Raw genomic sequence first — 21,550 nt, forward strand, 5'->3', positions numbered from 1 at the left:
AGAAATCGAATCGGAAAGTAATGCAAATAGCAAACTGCCGCGTAAGTACAAAAATAGAGACTCGTCTTACAGTCGGTGTTTTGATCATACCCTGTGAGACCAGTATTAGTTTCCGATACACCACTGCAGGTTCAATGTATTCCTTGCACCTTCACATTGACGATGAAACACAGAAATCGCATCGGAATTAAATACCAAAGGCACAATGCCGCCTTAAATACAAGAATAGAGACTCTTCTTTCAGTCGGTGATTTGAGCATTCCCTGTGAGACCAGTATTAGCTTCCGATACACCACTGCAGGCACAATGTATTCCTTGGACCTTCAAATTGACGATGAAACACAGAAATCGCATCGGAATTAAATTCGAAAGGCACAATGCCTCCTTAAGTACAAGAATAGAGACCCTTCTTACAGTCGGTGCTTTGGGCATTCCCTGTGAGACCAGTATTAGTTTCCGATACACGACTGCACGTTAAATTTATCGCTTGGACCTTCACATGGACGACGAAACACAGATATCGCGTCGGAATTAAATTCAAAAGGCACAATGCTGCCTTAAGTACAAAAATATAGACCATTCTTACAGTCGGTGCTTTGAGCAATCCCTGTGAGACCAGTATTAGTTTCCGATACACCACTGCACGTTCAATGTATTCCTTGGACCTTCACATTGACGATGAAACACAGAAATCGCATCGGAATTAAATACAAAAGGCGCAATTCCGCCTTACGTACAAGAATAGAGACCCTTCTTACAGTCGGTGCTTTGAGCAATCCCAGTGAGACCAGTATTAGTTTGTGATACACCACTGCTGGTTCAATGTATTCCTTGGACCTTCACATTGACGATGAAACACAGAAATCGCATCGGAATTAAATACAAAAGGCACAATGCTGTCATAAGTACAAGAATAGGGACTATCTTACAGTCGGTGCTTTGAGCATTCCCTGTGAGACCGGTATTAGTTTCCGATACACCACTGCAGGTTCAATGTATTCCTTGGACCTTCACATTGACGATGAAACACAGAAATCGCATCGGAATTAAATACAAAAGGCGAAATGCCGCTTTAAGTACAAGATTAGAGACTCTTCTCACAGGTGGTGCTTTGAGCACTCCCTGTGAGACCAGTATTAGTTTCCGATACACCACTGCAGGTTCAATGTATTCCTTGGACCTTCACATTGACGATGAAACACAGAAATCGCATCGGAATTAAATACAAAAGGCGCAATTCCGCCTTACGTACAAGAATAGAGACCCTTCTTACAGTCGGTGCTTTGAGCATTCCCTGTGAGACCAGTATTAGTTTCTGATACACCACTGCTGGTTCAATCTATTCCTTGGACCTTCACATTCACGATGAAACACAGAAATCGCATCGGAATTAAATACAAAAGGCACAATGCCGTCATAAGTACAAGAATAGAGACTCTTCTTACAGTCGGTGCTATAAGCATTCCCTGTGAGACCAGTATTAGTTTCCGATACACCACTGCAGGTTCAATGTATTCCTTGGACCTTCACATTGACGATGAAACACAGAAATCCCATCGGAATTAAATACAAAAGGCGCAATTCCGGCTTACGTACAAGAATAGAGACCCTTCTTACAGTCGGTGCTTTGAGCATTCCCTGTGAGACCAGTATTAGTTTCTGATACACCACTGCTGGTTCAATGTACTCCTTGGACCTTCACATTGACGATGAAACACAGAAATCGCATCGGAATAAATACAAAAGGCACAATGCCGTCATAAGTACAAGAATAGAGACTCTTCTTACAGTCGGTGCTATAAGCATTCCCTGTGAGACCGGTATTAGTTTCCGATACACCACTGCAAGTTCAATGTATTCCAAGGACCTTCACATTGACGAAGAAACACAGAAATCGCATCGGAGTTAAATACAAAAGGCACAATGCCATCTTAAGTACAAGAATAGATCCTCTTCTTACAGTCGGTGCCATGATCATTCCCTGTGACACCAGTATTAGTTTCCGATACACCACTGCAGGTTCAATGTATTCCTTGGACCTTCACATTGACGATGAAACACAGAAATCGCATCGGAATTAAATACAAAAGGCCCAATGCCGCCTTAAGTACAAGAATAGAGACTCTTCTTACAGTCGGTGCTTTGAGCATTCCCTGTGAGACCAGTATTAGTTTCTGATACACCACTGCAGGTTCAATGTATTCCTTGGACATTCACATTGACGATGAATCACAGAAATCGCATCGGAATTAAATACATAAGGCACAACGCCGCCTAAGGTACAAGAATAGAAACTCTTCTTTCAGTCGGTGATTTGAGCATTCCCTGTGAGACCAGTATTAGCTTCCGATACACCACTGCAGGCACAATGTATTCCTTGGACCTTCAAATTGACGATGAAACACAGAAATCGCATCGGAATTAAATTCGAAAGGCACAATGCCTCCTTAAGTACAAGAATAGAGACCCTTCTTACAGTCGGTGCTTTGGGCATTCCCTGTGAGACCAGTATTAGTTTCCGATACACGACTGCACGTTAAATGTATCGCTTGGACCTTCACATGGACGACGAAACACTGAAATCTCGTCGGAATTAAATTCAAAAGGCACAATGCTGCCTGAGGTACAAAAATATAGACCATTCTTACAGTCGGTGCTTTGAGCATTCCCTGTGAGACCAGTATTAGTTTCCGATACACCACTGCACGTTCAATGTATTCCTTGGACTTTCACATTGACGATGAAACACAGAAATCGCATCGGAATTAAATACAAAAGGCGCAATTCCGCCTTACGTACAAGAATAGAGACCCTTCTTACAGTCGGTGCTTTGAGCATTCCCAGTGAGACCAGTATTAGTTTCTGATACACCACTGCAGGTTCAATGTATTCCTTGGACCTTCACATTGACGATGAAACACAGAAATCGCATCGGAATTAAATACAAAAGGCACAATGCTGTCATAAGTACAAGAATAGGGACTATCTTACAGTCGGTGCTTTGAGCATTCCCTGTGAGACCGGTATTAGTTTCCGATACACCACGGCAGGTTCAATGTATTCCTTGGACCGTCACATTGACGATGAAACACAGAAATCGGATCGGAATTAAATACAAAAGGCGAAATGCCGCTTTAAGTACAAGATTAGAGACTCTTCTTACAGGTGGTGCTTTGAGCACTCCCTGTGAGACCAGTATTAGTTTCCGATACACCACTGCAGGTTCAATGTATTCCTTGGACCTTCACATTGACGATGAAACACAGAAATCGCATCGGAATTAAATACAAAAGGCGCAATTCCGCCTTACGTACAAGAATAGAGACCCTTCTTACAGTCGGTGCTTTGAGCATTCCCTGTGAGACCAGTATTAGTTTCTGATACACCACTGCTGGTTCAATCTATTCCTTGGACCTTCACATTGACGATGAAACACAGAAATCGCATCGGAATTAAATACAAAAGGCACAATGCCGTCATAAGTACAAGAATAGAGACTCTTCTTACAGTCGGTGCTATAAGCATTCCCTGTGAGACCAGTATTAGTTTCCGATACACCACTGCAGGTTCAATGTATTCCGTGGACCTTCACATTGACGATGAAACACAGGAATCGCATCGGAATTAAATACAAAAGGCGCAATGCCGCCTTAAGTACAAGAATAGAGACTCTTCTTACAGTCGGTGCTTTGAGCATTCCCTGTGAGACCAGTATTAGTTTCCGATACACCACTGCAGATTCAATGTATTCCTTGGACCTTCACATTGACGATGAAACACAGAAAGCGCGTCGGAACTAAATACAAAAGGCACAATGTCGCCTTAAGTAAAAGAATAGAGATTCTTCTTACACTCGGTGTTTTGCGCATTCCCTGTGAGACCAGTATTAGTTTCCGATACACCACTGCAGGTTCAATGTATTCCTTATATCTTCACATTGACGATGAAAAAGAGAAATCGCATCGGAATTAAATACAGAGGGCACAATGTCTCCACAAGTACAAGAATAGTGACTCTTCGTACAGTCGTTGCTTTGAGCATTCCCTGTGAGACCAGTATTAGTTTCCGATACACCACTGCAGGTTCAATGTATTGACTGGACATACACATTGACGATGAAACACTGAAATTACATCGGAATTAAATACAAAAGGCACAATGCCGCCTGAAGTACAAGAATAGAGATTCTTCTTACAGTCGGTGCTTTAAGTGAGACCAGTATCAGTTTCCAATACACCACTGCAGGTTCAATGTATTCCTTGGACATACACATTGCCGATGAAAAACAGAAATTATATCGCAATTAAATACAAAATGCACAATGCCGCCTTAAGTGCAAGAATAGAGACTCTTCTTACAGTCGGTGCTTTGAGCATTCCCTGTGAGACCAGTATTAGTTTCTGATAGACCACTGCAGGTTCAATGTATTCCTAGGACCTTCACATTGACGAAGAAACACAGAAATCGCATCGGAATTAAATACGAAAGGCAAAATGCCGCCTTAAGTACAATAATACAGACTCTTCTTACACTCGGTGTTTTGCGCATTCCCTGTGAGACCAGTATTAGTTTCCGATACACCACTGCAGGTTTAATGCATTCCTTGGACCTTCACATTGACGATGAAACACAGAAATCGCATCGGAATTAAATACAAAAGGCACAAAGCCGCCTTAAGTACAAGATTAGAAACATTTCTTACAGTCGGTGCTTTGAGCATTCCCTGTGAGACCAGTATTAGTTTCCGATACACCACTGCAGTTTCAGTGTATTCCTTGGACCTTCACATTGACGATGACGCACAAAAATCGCTTCGGAATTAGGTACAAAAGGCACAATGCCACCATAAGTACATGAATAGAGACTCATCTTACAGTCGGTGCTTTGAGCATTCCCTGTCAGACCAGTATTAGTTTACGAAACACCACTGCAGGTTCAATATATTCCTTGGACATACACATTGACGATGAAACACAGAAATCGCATCGGAATTAAATACAAAAGGCAAAATGCCGCCTTAAGCACAACAATAGAGACTCTTCTTACAGTGGGTGCTTTGAGCATTCCCTGTGAGACAAGTATTAGTTTCCGATACACCACTGCAGGTTCAATGTATTCCTTGGACCTTCACATTGGCGATGAAACACAGAAATCGCATCGGAATTAAATTCAAAAGGCACAATGCCGCCTTAAGTACACGAATAGAGACCATTCTTACAGTTGGTGCTTTGAGCATTCCCTGTGAGACCTGTATTAGTTTCCGATACACCACTGCAGGTTCAAGGTGTTCCTTGGACCTTCACATTGACGATGAAACACAGAAATCGCATCGGAATTAAGTACAAATGGCACAATGCCGCCTTATGTACAAGAATAGAGACTCTTCTTACGGTCGGTGCTTTGAGCATTCCCTGTGAGACCAGTATTAGTTTCCGATACACCACTGCAGGTACAATATATTCCTTGGACCTTCACATTGGCGATGAAACACAGAAATCGCATCGGAATTAAATACAAAACGCACAATGCCGCCTTAAGTACAAGAATAGAGACCCTTCTTACAGTCGGTGCTTTGAGCATTCCCTGTGAGACCAGTATTAGTTTCCGATACACCACTGCAGGTTCAATGTATTCCTTGGACATACGCAATGACGACGAAACACTGAATTTACATCGGAATTAAATACAAAAGACTCAATGCCGCCGTAAGTACAAGAGGAGTGAGACTTCTTAGAGTCTGTGTTTTTATCCTTTCCTGTGAGACCAGTATTAGTTTCCGATACACCACTGCAAGTTGGATGTATTCCTTTGTCCTTCACATTGACGATGAAAAAGAGAAATCGCATTGGAATTAAATACAACGGGCACAATGGCGCCTCAAGTACAAGAATAGTGACTCTTCGTACAGTCGGTTCTTTGAGCATTCCCTGTGAGACCAGTAATAGTTTCCGATACACCACTGCAGGTTCAATGTATTGACTGGACATACACATTGACGATGAAACACTGAAATTACATCGGAATTAAATACAAAAGGCACAATGCCGCCTTAAGTACAAGAATAGAGACTCTTGTTACAGTCGGTGCTTTAAGCATTCCCTGTGAGACCAGTATTAGTTTCCAATACACCACTGCAGGTTCAATGTATTCCTTGGACATACACATTGCCGATGGAAAACAGAAATTATGTCGGAATTAAATACAAAATGCACAATGCCGCCTTATGTGCAAGAATAGAGACTCTTCTTACAGTCGGTGCTTTGAGGATTCCCTGTGAGACCAGTATTAGTTTCTGATAGACCACTGCAGGTTCAATGTATTCCTAGGACCTTCACATTGACGAAGAAACACAGAAATCGCATCGGAATTAAATACAAAAGGCAAAATGCCGCCTTAAGTACAAGAATACAGACTCTTCTTACAGTCGGTGTTTTGTGCATTCCCTGTGAGACCAGTATTAGTTTCCGATACACCACTGGAGGTTTAATGCATTCCTTGGACCTTCACATTGACAATGAAACACAGAAATCGCATCGGAATTAAATACAAAAGGCACAAAGCCGCCTTAACTACAAGATTAGAAACTTTTCTAACAGTCGGTGCTTTGAGCATTCCCTATGAGACCAGTATTAGTTTCCGACACACCACTGGAATTTCAATGTATTCCTTGGACCTTCACATTGACGATGAACCACAGAAATCGCATCGGAATTAAGTACAAAAGGCACAATGCCGCCTTATGTACAAGAATAGAGACTCTTCTTACGGTCGGTGGTTTGAGCATTCCCTGTGAGACCAGTATTAGTTTTCGATACACCACTGCACGCACAATGTATTCCTTGGACCTTCACATTGACGAAGAAACACAGAAAACGCATCGGAATGAAATACAAAAGGCAAACTGCCGCGTAAGTACAAGAATAGAGGCTCGTCTTACAGTCAGTGTTTTGAGCATTCTCTGTGAGACCAGTTTTAGTTTCCGATACACCACTGCAGGTACAATGTATTCCTTGGACCTTCACATTGGCGATGAAACACGGAAATCGCATCGGAATTAAATACAAAAGGCTCAATGCCGCCTTAAGTACAAGAATAGAGACTCTTCTTACTGTCGGTGCTTTGAGCATTCCCTGTGAGACCAGTATTAGTTTCCGACACACCACTGCAGGTTCAATGTATTCCTTGGACCTTCACATTGACGATGAAACACAGAAATCGCATCGGAATTAAAAACAAAAGGCACAATGCCGCCTTAAGTACAAGAATAGAAACTCTTCTTACAGTCGGTGTTTTGAGCATTCCCTGTGAGACCAGTATTAGTTTCCGATTCACCACTGCAGGTTCAATGTATTCCTTGGACCTTCACATTGACGATGAAACACGGAAATCGCATCGGAATTAAATACAAAAGGCACAATGCAGCCTTAAGTACAAGAATAGGGACTCTTCTTACGTTCGGTGCTTTGAGCATTCCCTGTGAGACCAGTATTAGTTTCCGATACACCACTGCAGGTTCAATGTATTCCTTGGACCTTAACATTGACGATGAAACACAGAAATCGCATCGGAATTAAATACAATAGGCACAATGACGCCTTAAATACAAGAATAGAGACTCTTCTTACAGTCGGTATTTTGAGTATTCCCTGTGAGACCAGTATTAGTTTCCGATACACCACTGCAGGTTCATTGTATTCCATGGACATACACATTGACGATGAAACACTGAAATTACATCGGAATTAAATACAAAAGGAACAATTCCGCCATAAGTGCAAGAACAGTGAGACTTCTTAGAGTCTGTGCTTTGATCCTTTCCTGTAAGACCAGTATTAGTTTACGATACACCACTGCCGGTTCAATGTATTCCTTGGTCCCTCACATTGACGATGAAACACAGAAATCGCATCGGAATTAAATACAAAAGACACAATGCCGCCTTAAGTACAAGAATAGAGACTCCTCTTACAGTCGGTGCTTTGAGCATTCCCTGTGAGACCAGTATTAGTTTCCGATACACCACTGCAGGTTCAATGTATTCCTTCGACTTTCACATTGACGATGAAACACAGAAATCGCATCTGAATTATATACAAAAGGCACAATGCCGCCTTAAGTACAAGAATAGAAACTCTTCTTACAGTCGATGCTTTGAGCATTCCCTGTGAGACCAGTATTAGTTTCCGATACACCACTGCAGGTTTAATGTATTCCTTGGACCTACACATTGACGATGAAACACTGAAATTACATCGGAATTAAATACAATAAACACAATGCCGCCTTAAGTACAAGAAGAGGGAGAGTTCTTAGAGTCTGTGTTTTTATCCTTTCCTGTGAGACCAGTATTAGTTTCCTCTACACCACTGCAGGTTCAATGTATACCTTGGTCCTTCATATTGACGATTAAATACAGAAATCGAATCGGAATTAAACACAAAAGGCAAAATGCCGCCTTAAGTACAAGAATATAGACTCATCTTACAATCGGTGATTTGAGCATTCCCTGTGAGACCAGTATTAGTTTCCGATTCACCACTGCAGGTTCAATGTATTCCTTGGACATACAAATTGACGATGAAACAACGAAATTACATCGGAATTAAATACAAAAGGCCCGATGCCGTCTTAAGTACAAGAATAGAGCCTCATCTTACAGTCGGTGTTTTGAGCATTCCCTGTGAGACCAGTGTTATTTTCCGATACACCACTGTAGGTTCAATGTATTCCTTGGACCTTCACATTGACGAAGAAACACAGAAATCGCATCGGAGTTAAAAACAAAATTCACAATGCCGTCTTAAGTACAATAATAGAGCCTCTTCTTACAGTCGGTGCCATGAGAATTCCCTGTGAGACCAGTATTAGTTTCCGATACACCACTGCAGGTTCAATGTATTCCTTGGACCTTGACATTGACGATGAAACACAGAAATCGCATCGGAATTAAATACAAAAGGCCCAATGCCGCCTTAGGTAGAAGAATAGAGACTCTTCTTACAGTCGGTGCTTTGAGCATTCCCTGTGAGACCAGTATTAGTTTCTGATCCACCACTGCAGGTTCAATATATTCCTTGGACCTTCACATTGACAATGAAACACAGAAGTGGCATCGGAATTAAATAAAAAAGGCACAATGCCGCCTTAAGTACAAGAATACAGACTCTTCTTACAGTCGGTGCCTTGCGCATTCCCTGTGAGACCAGTATTAGTTTCCGATACGCCACTGCAGGTTTAATGTATTCCCTGGACATACACATTGACGATGAAACACTGAAATTACATCGGAATTAAATACAAAAGACTGAATGCCGCCTTAAGTACAAGAAGAGTGAGAGTTCTTAGAGTCTGTTTTTTTATCCTTTCCTGTGAGACCAGTATTAGTTTCCGCTACACCACTGCAGGTTCAATGTATTCCATGGACATACACATTGACGATGAAACACCGAAATTACATCGGAATTAAATACAAAAGGCACAATGCCGCCTTAAGTGCAAGAAGAGTGAGTGTTCTTAGAGTCTGTGATTTGATCCTTCCGTGTGAGACCAGTTTTAGTTTCCGATACACCACTGGAGGTGCAATGTATACCTTGGACATTCACATTGACGTTGAAACACAGAAATCGCATCGGAATTAAATACAAAATGCTCAATGCCGGTTTCAGAACAAGAATAGAGACTCTTCTTACAGTCGGTGCTTTGAGCATTCCGTGTGAGACCAGAATTATTTTCTGATACACCACTGCAGGTTCAAAGTATTCCTTGGACATACACATTGACGATGAAACACAGAAATCGCATCGGAATTAAATACAAAAGGCACAATGCCGCCTTAGGTACATGAATAGAAACTCTTCTTACAGTCGGTGTTTTGAGCATTCCCTGTGAGACCAGTGTTTGTTTCCGATACACCACTGCGGGTTCAATGTATTCCTTGGACCTTCACATTGACGATGAAACACAGAAATCGCATCATAATTAAATACAAAAGGCACAATTCCGCCTTAAGTACAAGAATAGAAACTCTTCTTACAGTCGGTGTTTTGAGCATTCCCTGTGAGACCAGTGTTAGTTTCCGATACACCACTGCAGGTTCAATGTATTCCTTGGACCTTCACATTGACGAAGAAACACAGAAATCGCATCGGAGTTAAAAACAAAAGGCACAATGCCGTATTAAGTACAATAATAGAGCCTCTTCTTACAGTCGGTGCCATGAGCATTCCCTGTGAGACCAGTATTAGTTTCCGATACACCACTGCAGGTTCAATGTATTCCTTGGACCTTCACATTGACGATGAAACACAGAAATCGCATCGGAATTAGATACAAAAGGCCCAATGCCACCTTAGGTACAAGAATAGAGACTCTTCTTACAGTCGGTGCTTTGAGCATTCCCTGTGAGACCAGTATTACTTTCTGATACATCACTGCAGGTTCAATGTATTCCTTGGACCTTCACATTGACGATGAAACACAGAAATCGCATCGGAGTTAAATACAAAAGGCACAATGCCGCCTTAAGTACAAGAATAGAGACTCTTCTTACTGTCGGTGTTTTGAGCATTCCCTGTGAGACCAGTATTAGTTTCCGATACACCACTGCCGGTTCATTGTATTCCTTGGACCTTCACATTGACGATGAAACACAGAAATCGCATCGGAATTAAATACAAAAGGCGCAATGCCGCCTTAAGTACGAGAACAGAGACTCTTCTTACAGTCGGTGCTTTGAGCATTCCCTGTGAGACCAGTATTAGCTTCTGATACACCACTGCAGGTTCAATGTATTCCTTGGACCTTCACATTGACGATGAAACACAGAAATCGCATCGGAATTAAATACAAAAGGCACAATGCCGCCTTAATAACAAGAATAGAAACTCTTCTTACAGTCGGTGTTTTGAGCATTCCCTGTGAGACCAGTTTTAGTTTCCGATACACCACTGCCGGTTCATTGTATTCCTTGGACCTTCACATTGACGATGAAACACAGACATCGCATCGGAATTGAATACAAAAGGCGCAATGCTGCCTTATGTACAAGAATAGAGACTCTTCTTACAGTCGGTGCTTTGAGCATTCCCTGTGAGACCAGTATTAGTTTCTGATACACCACTGCAGGCTCAATGTATTCCTTGAACCGTCACATTGGCGATGAATCACAGAAATCGCATCGGAATTAAATACAAAAGGCACAATGCCGCCTTAGGTACAAGAATAGAAACTCTTCTTACAGTCGGTGTTTTGAGCATTCCCTGTGAGACCAGTGTTAGTTTCCGATATACCACTGCAGGTTCAATATATTCCTTGGACCTTCACATTGACGATGAAACACAGAAATCGCATCGGAGTTAAATACAAAAGACGTAATGCCGCCTTAAGTACAAGAATAGAGACTCTTCTTACAGTCGGTGCTTTGAGCATTCCCTGTGAGACCAGTATTAGTTTCTGATACACCACTGCAGGTTCAATATATTTTTTGGACCTTCACATTGACGATGAAACACAGAAATCGCATCGGAATTAAATACAAAAGGCAAAATGCCGCCTTAAGTACAAGAATGCAGACTCTTCTTGCAGTCGGTGCCTTGCGCATTCCCAGTGAGACCAGTATTAGTTTCCTATACACCACTGCAAGTTTAAAGTATTCCTTGGACGTACACATTGACGATGAAACACTGAAATTACAACGGAATTAAATACAAAAGACTCAATGCCGCCTTAAGTACAGGAAGAGTGAGAGTTCTTAGAGTCTGTGTTTTTATCCATTCCTGTGAGACCAGTATTAGTTTCCGCTACATCACTCCAGGTTCAATGTATTCCTTGGACATACACATTGACGATGAAACACCGAAATTACATCGGAATTAAATACAAAAGGCACAATGCCGCCTTAAATGCAAGAAGAGTGAGAGTTCTTAGAGTCTGTGATTTGATCCCTTCGTGTGAGACCAGTTTTAGTTTCCGATACACCACTGCAGGTGCAATGTATTTGTTGGACCTTCACATTGACGATGAAACACAGAAATCGCATCGGAATTAAATACAAAATGCTCAATGCCGCCTTCATTACAAGAATAGAGACTCTCCTTACAGTCGGTGCTTTGAGCATTCCGAGTGAGACCAGAATTATTTTCCGATACACCACTGCAGGTTCAAAGTATTCCTTGGACATACACATTGACGATGAAACACAGAAATCGCATAGGAATTAAATACAAAAGGCACAATGCCGCCTTAGGTACAAGAATAGAAACTCTTCTTACAGTCGGTGTTTTGAGCATTCCCTGTGAGACCAGTGTTAGTTTCCGATACACCACTGCAGGTTCAATGTATTCCTTGGACCTTCACATTGATGATGAAACACAGAAATCGCATCGGAATTAAATACAAAAGGAACAATTCCGCCTTAAGTACAAGAATAGAAACTCTTCTTACAGTCGGTGTTTTGAGCATTTCCTGTGAGACCAGTGTTAGTTTCCGATACACCACTGCAGGTTCAATGAATTCCTTGGACCTTCACATTGACGAAGAAACACAGAAATCGCATCGGAGTTAAATACAAAAGGCTCAATGCCGTCTTAAGTACAAGAATAGAGCCTCTTCTTACAGTCGGTGCCATGAGCATTCCCTGTGAGTCCGGTATTAGTTTCCGATACACCACTGCATGTTCAATGTATTCCTTGGACCTTCACATTGACGATGAAACACAGACATCGCATCGGAATTAAATACAATAGGCCCAATGCCGCCTTAGGTATAAGAATAGAGACTCTTGTTACAGTAGGTGCTCTGAGCATTCCCTGTGAGACCAGTATTAGTTTCTGATACACCACTGCAGGTTCAATGTATTCCTTTGAGGTTCACATTGACAATGAAACACAGAAATCGCATCGGAGTCAAATACAAAAGGCACAATGCCGCCTTAAGTACAAGAATAGAGACTCTTCATACTGTCGGTGCTTTGAGCATTCCCTGTGAGACCAGTATTAGTTTTCGATACACCACTGCCGGTTCATTGTATTCCTTGGACCTTCACATTGACGATGAAACACAGAAATCGCATCGGAATTAAATACAAAAGGCGCAATGCTGCCTTATGTACAAGAATAGAGACTCTTCTTACAGTCGGTGTTTTGAGCATTCGCTGTGAGATCAGTATTAGTTTCTGATACACCACTGCAGGTTCAATGTATTCCTTGGACCGTCACATTGACGATGAAACACAGAAATCGCATCGGAATTAAATACAAAAGGCACAATGCCGCCTTAATAACAAGAATAGAAACTCTTCTTACAGTCGGTGTTTTGAGCATTCCCTGTGAGACCAGTTTTAGTTTCCGATACACCACTGCCGGTTCATTGTATTCCTTGGACCTTCACATTGACGATGAAACACAGACATCGCATCGGAATTGAATACAAAAGGCGCAATGCTGCCTTATGTACAAGAATAGAGACTCTTCTTACAGTCGGTGCTTTGAGCATTCCCTGTGAGACCAGTATTAGTTTCTGATACACCACTGCAGGCTCAATGTATTCCTTGAACCGTCACATTGGCGATGAATCACAGAAATCGCATCGGAATTAAATACAAAAGGCACAATGCCGCCTTAGGTACAAGAATAGAAACTCTTCTTACAGTCGGTGTTTTGAGCATTCCCTGTGAGACCAGTGTTAGTTTCCGATATACCACTGCAGGTTCAATATATTCCTTGGACCTTCACATTGACGATGAAACACAGAAATCGCATCGGAGTTAAATACAAAAGACGTAATGCCGCCTTAAGTACAAGAATAGAGACTCTTCTTACAGTCGGTGCTTTGAGCACTCCCTGTGAGACCAGTATTAGTTTCTGATACACCACTGCAGGTTCAATATATTTTTTGGACCTTCACATTGACGATGAAACACAGAAATCGCATCGGAATTAAATACAAAAGGCAAAATGCCGCCTTAAGTACAAGAATGCAGACTCTTCTTGCAGTCGGTGCCTTGCGCATTCCCAGTGAGACCAGTATTAGTTTCCTATACACCACTGCAAGTTTAAAGTATTCCTTGGACGTACACATTGACGATAAAACACTGAAATTACAACGGAATTAAATACAAAAGACTCAATGCCGCCTTAAGTACAGGAAGAGTGAGAGTTCTTAGAGTCTGTGTTTTTATCCATTCCTGTGAGACCAGTATTAGTTTCCGCTACATCACTCCAGGTTCAATGTATTCCTTGGTCCTTCATATTAACGATTAAATACAGAAATTGAATCGGAATTAAATACAAAAGGCACAATGCCGCCTTTAGTACAAGAATAAGGACTCTTCTTACAATCGGTGATTTGAGCATACCGTGTGAGACCAGTATTAGTTTCCGATACACCACTGCAGGTTCAATGTATTCCTTGGACATACACATTGACGATGAAACACCGAAATTACATCGGAATTAAATACAAAAGGCACAATGCCGCCTTAAATGCAAGAAGAGTGAGAGTTCTTAGAGTCTGTGATTTGATCCTTTCGTGTGAGACCAGTTTTAGTTTCCGATACACCACTGCAGGTGCAATGTATTTGTTGGACCTTCACATTGACGATGAAACACAGAAATCGCATCGGAATTAAATACAAAATGCTCAATGCCGCCTTCATTACAAGAATAGAGACTCTCCTTACAGTCGGTGCTTTGAGCATTCCTAGTGAGACCAGAATTATTTTCCGATACACCACTGCAGGTTCAAAGTATTCCTTGGACATACACATTGACGATGAAACACAGAAATCGCATAGGAATTAAATACAAAAGGCACAATGCCGCCTTAGGTACAAGAATAGAAACTCTTCTTACAGTCGGTGTTTTGAGCATTCCCTGTGAGACCAGTGTTAGTTTCCGATACACCACTGCAGGTTCAATGTATTCCTTGGACCTTCACATTGATGATGAAACACAGAAATCGCATCGGAATTAAATACAAAAGGAACAATTCCGCCTTAAGTACAAGAATAGAAACTCTTCTTACAGTCGGTGTTTTGAGCATTTCCTGTGAGACCAGTGTTAGTTTCCGATACACCACTGCAGGTTCAATGAATTCCTTGGACCTTCACATTGACGAAGAAACACAGAAATCGCATCGGAGTTAAATACAAAAGGCACAATGCCGTCTTAAGTACAAGAATAGAGCCTCTTCTTACAGTCGGTGCCATGAGCATTCCCTGTGAGTCCGGTATTAGTTTCCGATACACCACTGCATGTTCAATGTATTCCTTGGACCTTCACATTGACGATGAAACACAGACATCGCATCGGAATTAAATACAATAGGCCCAATGCCGCCTTAGGTACAAGAATAGAGACTCTTGTTACAGTAGGTGCTCTGAGCATTCCCTGTGAGACCAGTATTAGTTTCTGATACACCACTGCAGGTTCAATGTATTCCTTTGAGGTTCACATTGACAATGAAACACAGAAATCGCATCGGAGTCAAATACAAAAGGCACAATGCCGCCTTAAGTACAAGAATAGAGACTCTTCATACTGTCGGTGCTTTGAGCATTCCCTGTGAGACCAGTATTAGTTTTCGATACACCACTGCCGGTTCATTGTATTCCTTGGACCTTCACATTGACGATGAAACACAGAAATCGCATCGGAATTAAATACAAAAGGCGCAATGCTGCCTTATGTACAAGAATAGAGACTCTTCTTACAGTCGGTGTTTTGAGCATTCGCTGTGAGATCAGTATTAGTTTCTGATACACCACTGCAGGTTCAATGTATTCCTTGGACCGTCACATTGACGATGAAACACAGAAATCGCATCGGAATTAAATACAAAAGGCACAATGCCGCCTTAGGTACAAGAATAGAAACTCTTCTTACAGTCGGTGTTTTGAGCATTCCCTGTGAGACTAGTGTTAGTTTCCGATACACCACTGCAGGTTCAATGTATTCCTTGGACCTTCACATTGACGATGAAATACAGAAATCGCATCGGAGTTAAATACAAAAGGCACAATGCCGCCTTAAGTACAAGAATAGAGACTCTTCTTACTGTCGGTGCTTTGAGCATTCCCTGTGAGACCAGTGTTAGTTTCCGATACACCACTGCAGGTTCAATGTATTCCTTGGACCTTCACATTGACGAAGAAACACAGAAATCGCATCGGAGTTAAAAACAAAAGGCACAATGCCGTATTAAGTACAATAATAGAGCCTCTTCTTACAGTCGGTGCCATGAGCATTCCCTGTGAGACCAGTATTAGTTTCCGATACACCACTGCAGGTTCAATGTATTCCTTGGACCTTCACATTGACGATGAAACACAGAAATCGCATCGGAATTAGATACAAAAGGCCCAATGCCGCCTTAGGTACAAGAATAGAGACTCTTCTTACAGTCGGTGCTTTGAGCATTCCCTGTGAGACCAGTATTACTTTCAGATACATCACTGCAGGTTCAATGTATTCCTTGGACCTTCACATTGACGATGAAACACAGAAATCGCATCGGAGTTAAATACAAAAGGCACAATGCCGCCTTAAGTACAAGAATAGAGACTCTTCTTACTGTCGGTGCTTTGAGCATTCCCTGTGAGACCAGTATTAGTTTCCGATACACCACTGCCGGTTCATTGTATTCCTTGGACCTTCACATTGACGATGAAACACAGAAATCGCATCGGAATTAAATACAAAAGGCGCAATGCCGCCTTAAGTACGAGAACAGGGACTCTTCTTACAGTCGGTGCTTTGAGCATTCCCTGTGAGACCAGTATTAGCTTCTGATACACCACTGCAGGTTCAATGTATTCCTTGGACCTTCACATTGACGATGAAACACAGAAATCGCATCGGAATTAAATACAAAAGGCACAATGCCGCCTTAATAACAAGAATAGAAACTCTTCTTACAGTCGGTGTTTGAGCATTCCCTGTGAGACCAGTTTTAGTTTCCGATACACCACTGATGGTTCATTGTATTCCTTGGACCTTCACATTGACGATGAAACACAGACATCGCATCGGAATTGAATACAAAAGGCGCAATGCTGCCTTATGTACAAGAATAGAGACTCTTCTTACAGTCGGTGCTTTGAGCATTCCCTGTGAGACCAGTATTAGTTTCTGATACACCACTGCAGGCTCAATGTATTCCTTGAACCGTCACATTGGCGATGAATCACAGAAATCGCATCGGAATTAAATACAAAAGGCACAATGCCGCCTTAGGTACAAGAATAGAAACTCTTCTTACAGTCGGTGTTTTGAGCATTCCCTGTTAGACCAGTGTTAGTTTCCGATATACCACTGCAGGTTCAATATATTCCTTGGACCTTCACATTGACGATGAAACACAGAAATCGCATCGGAGTTAAATACAAAAGACGTAATGCCGCCTTAAGTACAAGAATAGAGACTCTTCTTACAGTCGGTGCTTTGAGCATTCCCTGTGAGACCAGTATTAGTTTCTGATACACCACTGCAGGTTCAATGTATTCCTTGGACCTTCACATTGACGATGAAACACAGAAATCGCTTCGGAATTAAATACAAAAGGCAAAATGCCGCCTTAAGTACAAGAATGCAGACTCTTCTTGCAGTCGGTGCCATGCGCATTCCCAGTGAGACCAGTATTAGTTTCCGATACACCACTGCAAGTTTAAAGTATTCCTTGGACGTACACATTGACGATGAAACACTGAAATTACATCGGAATTAAATACAAAAAACTCAATGCCGCCTTAAGTACAGGAAGAGTGAGAGTTCTTAGAGTCTGTGTTTTAATCCATTCCTGTGAGACCAGTATTAGTTTCCGCTACATCACTCCAGGTTCAATGTATTCCTTGGTCCTTCATATTAACGATTAAATACAGAAATTGAATCGGAATTAAATACAAAAGGCACAATGCCGCCTTTAGTACAAGAATAAGGACTCTTCTTACAATCGGTGATTTGAGCATACCGTGTGAGACCAGTATTAGTTTCCGATACACCACTGCAGGTTCAATGTATTCCTTGGACATACACATTGACGATGAAACACCGAAATTACATCGGAATTAAATACAAAAGGCACAATGCCGCCTTAAGTGCAAGAAGAGTGAGAGTTCTTAGAGTCTGTGATTTGATCCTTTCGTGTGAGACCAGTTTTAGTTTCCGATACACCACTGCAGGTGCAATGTATTTGTTGGACCTTCACATTGACGATGAAACACAGAAATCGCATCGGAATTAAATACAAAATGCTCAATGCCGCCTTCATTACAAGAATAGAGACTCTCCTTACAGTCGGTGCTTTGAGCATTCCGAGTGAGACCAGAATTCTTTTCCGATACACCACTGCAGGTTCAAAGTATTCCTTGGACATACACATTGACGATGAAACACAGAAATCGCATCGGAATTAAATACAAAAGGCACAATGCCGCCTTAGGTACAAGAATAGAAACTCTTCTTACAGTCGGTGTTTTGAGCATTCCCTGTGAGACCAGTGTTAGTTTCCGATACACCACTGCAGGTTCAATGTATTCCTTGGACCTTCACATTGATGATGAAACACAGAAATCGCATCGGAATTAAATACAAAAGGCACAATTCCGCCTTAAGTACAAGAATAGAAACTCTTCTTACAGTCGGTGTTTTGAGCATTTCCTGTGAGACCAGTGTTAGTTTCCGATACACCACTGCAGGTTCAATGAATTCCTTGGACCTTCACATTGACGAAGAAACACAGAAATCGCATCGGAGTTAAATACAAAAGGCACAATGCTGTCTTAAGTACAAGAATAGAGCCTCTTCTTACAGTCGGTGCCATCAGCATTCCCTGTGAGTCCGGTATTAGTTTCCGATACACTACTGCATGTTCAATGTATTCCTTGGACCTTCACATTGACGATGAAACACAGACATCGCATCGGAATTAAATACAATAGGCCCAATGCCGCCTTAGGTACAAGAATAGAGACTCTTGTTACAGTCGGTGCTCTGAGCATTCCCTGTGAGACCAGTATTAGTTTCTGATACACCACTGCAGGTTCAATGTATTCCTTTGCGGTTCACATTGACAATGAAACACAGAAATCGCATCGGAGTCAAATACAAAAGGCACAATGCCGCCTTAAGTACAAGAATAGAGACTCTTCATACTGTCGGTGCTTTGAGCATTCCCTGTGAGACCAGTATTAGTTTTCGATACACCACTGCCGAATCATTGTATTCCTCGGACCTTCACATTGACGATGAAACACAGAAATCGCATAGGAATTAAATACAAAAGGCGCAATGCCACCTTAAGTACAAGAATAGAGACTCTTCTTACAGTCGGTGCTTTGAGCATTCCCTGTGAGATCAGTATTAGTTTCTGATACACCACTGCAGGTTCAGGGTATTCCTTGGACCTTCACATTGACGATGAAACACAGAAATCGCATCGGAATTAAATACAAAAGGCACAATGCCGCCTTAAGTACAAGAATAGAAACTCTTCTTACAGTCGGTGTTTTGAGCATTCCCTGTGAGACCAGTTTTAGTTTCCGATACACCACTGCCGGTTCATTGTATTCCTTGGACCTTCACATTGACGATGAAACACAGAAATCGCATCGGAATTAAATACAAAAGGCGCAATGCTGCCTTATGTACAAGAATAGAGACTCTTCTTACAGTCGGTGTTTTGAGCATTCGCTGTGAGATCAGTATTAGTTTCTGATACACCACTGCAGGTTCATTGTATTCCTTGGACCGTCACATTGACGATGAAACACAGAAATCGCATCGGAATTAAATACAAAAGGCACAATGCCGCCTTAGGTACAAGAATAGAAACTCTTCTTACAGTCGGTGTTTTGAGCATTCCCTGTGAGACCAGTGTTAGTTTCCGATACACCACTGCAGGTTCAATGTATTCCTTGGACCTTCACATTGACGATGAAACACAGAAATCGCATCATAATTAAATACAAAAGACGCAATGCCGCCTTAAGTATAAGAATAGAGACTCTTCTTACAGTCGGTGCTTTGAGCATTCCCTGTGAGACCAGTATTAGTTTCTGATATACCACTGCAGGTTCAATATATTCCTTGGACCTTCACATTGACGATGAAACACAGAAATCGCATCGGAATGAAATACAAAATGCTCAATGCCGCCTTCAGTACAAGAATAGAGACTCTTTTTACAGTCGGTGCTTTGTGCATTCCGTGTGAGACCAGAATTATTTTCCGATACACCACTGCAGGTTCAAAGTATTCCTTGGACATACACATTGACGATGAAACACAGAAATCGCATCGGAATTAAATACAAAAGGCACAATGCCGTCTTAAGTACAAGAATAGAGACTCTACTTACAGTCGGTGCTTTGAGCATTCCCTGTGAGACCAGTAATAGTTTCCGATACACCACTGAAGGTTCAATGTATTCCTTGGAGCTTGACATTGACGAAGAAACACAGAAATCGCATCGGAGTTAAATACAAAAGGCACAATGCCGTCTTAAGTACAAGAATACAGAGTCTTCTTACAGTCGGTGTTTTGAGCATTTCCTGAGAGACCAGTGTTAGTTTCCGGTACACCACTGCAGGTTCAATGTATTCCTTGGACCTTCACATTAACGATGAAACACAGAAATCGCATCGGAATTAAATTCAAAAGGCACTATGCCATCTTAAGTACAAGAATAGAGACTCTACTTACAGTCGGTGCTTTGAGCATTCCCTGTGAGACCAGTAATAGTTTCCGATACACCACTGAAGGTTCAATGTATTCCTTGGAGCTTGACATTGACGATGAAACGCAGAAATCGCATCGGAATTAAATACAAAAGGCACAATGCCGCCTTAAGTACAAGAACAGAGACTCTTCTTACAGTCGGTGCTTTGAGCATTCCCTGTGAGACCAGTATTAGTTTCCGATACACCACTGCAGGTTCAATGTATTCCTTGGACCCTCACATTGACGATGAAACGCAGAAATCGCATTGGAATTAATTACAAAAGGCGCAGTGCCGCCATAAGTACAAGAATAGAGACTCTTCTTAAAGTCGGTGCTTTAAACATTCCCTGTGAGGCCAGTATTAGTTTCTGATACACCACTGCAGGTTCAATGTATTCCTTGGACCTTTACATTGACGATGAAACACAGAAATCGCATCGGAATTAAATACAAAAGGCCAATGCCGCCTTAAGTACAAGATCAGAGACTTTTCTTACAGTCGGTGCTTGGAGCATTCCCTGTGACACCAGTATTAGTTTCCGATACACCACTGCAGGTTCAATGTATTCCTTGGACCTTCATATTGACGATGAAACATAGAAATCGCACCGGAATTAAATTGAAAAGGCGCAATGCCGGCTTAAGCACAAGAATAGAGACTCTTCTTACAGTCGGTGCTTTCAGCATTCCCTGTGAGACCAGTATTACTTTCTGATACACCACTGCAGGTTCAATGTATTCCTTGGACCTTCACATTGACGATGAAACACAGAAATCGCATCAGAATTAAGTACAAAAGGCACAATGCCGTCATCAGTACAAGAATACAGACTCTT

This window comes from Schistocerca americana, chromosome 5 (assembly GCF_021461395.2).
Source record: "Schistocerca americana isolate TAMUIC-IGC-003095 chromosome 5, iqSchAmer2.1, whole genome shotgun sequence".
NCBI lineage: Eukaryota > Metazoa > Arthropoda > Insecta > Orthoptera > Acrididae > Schistocerca > Schistocerca americana.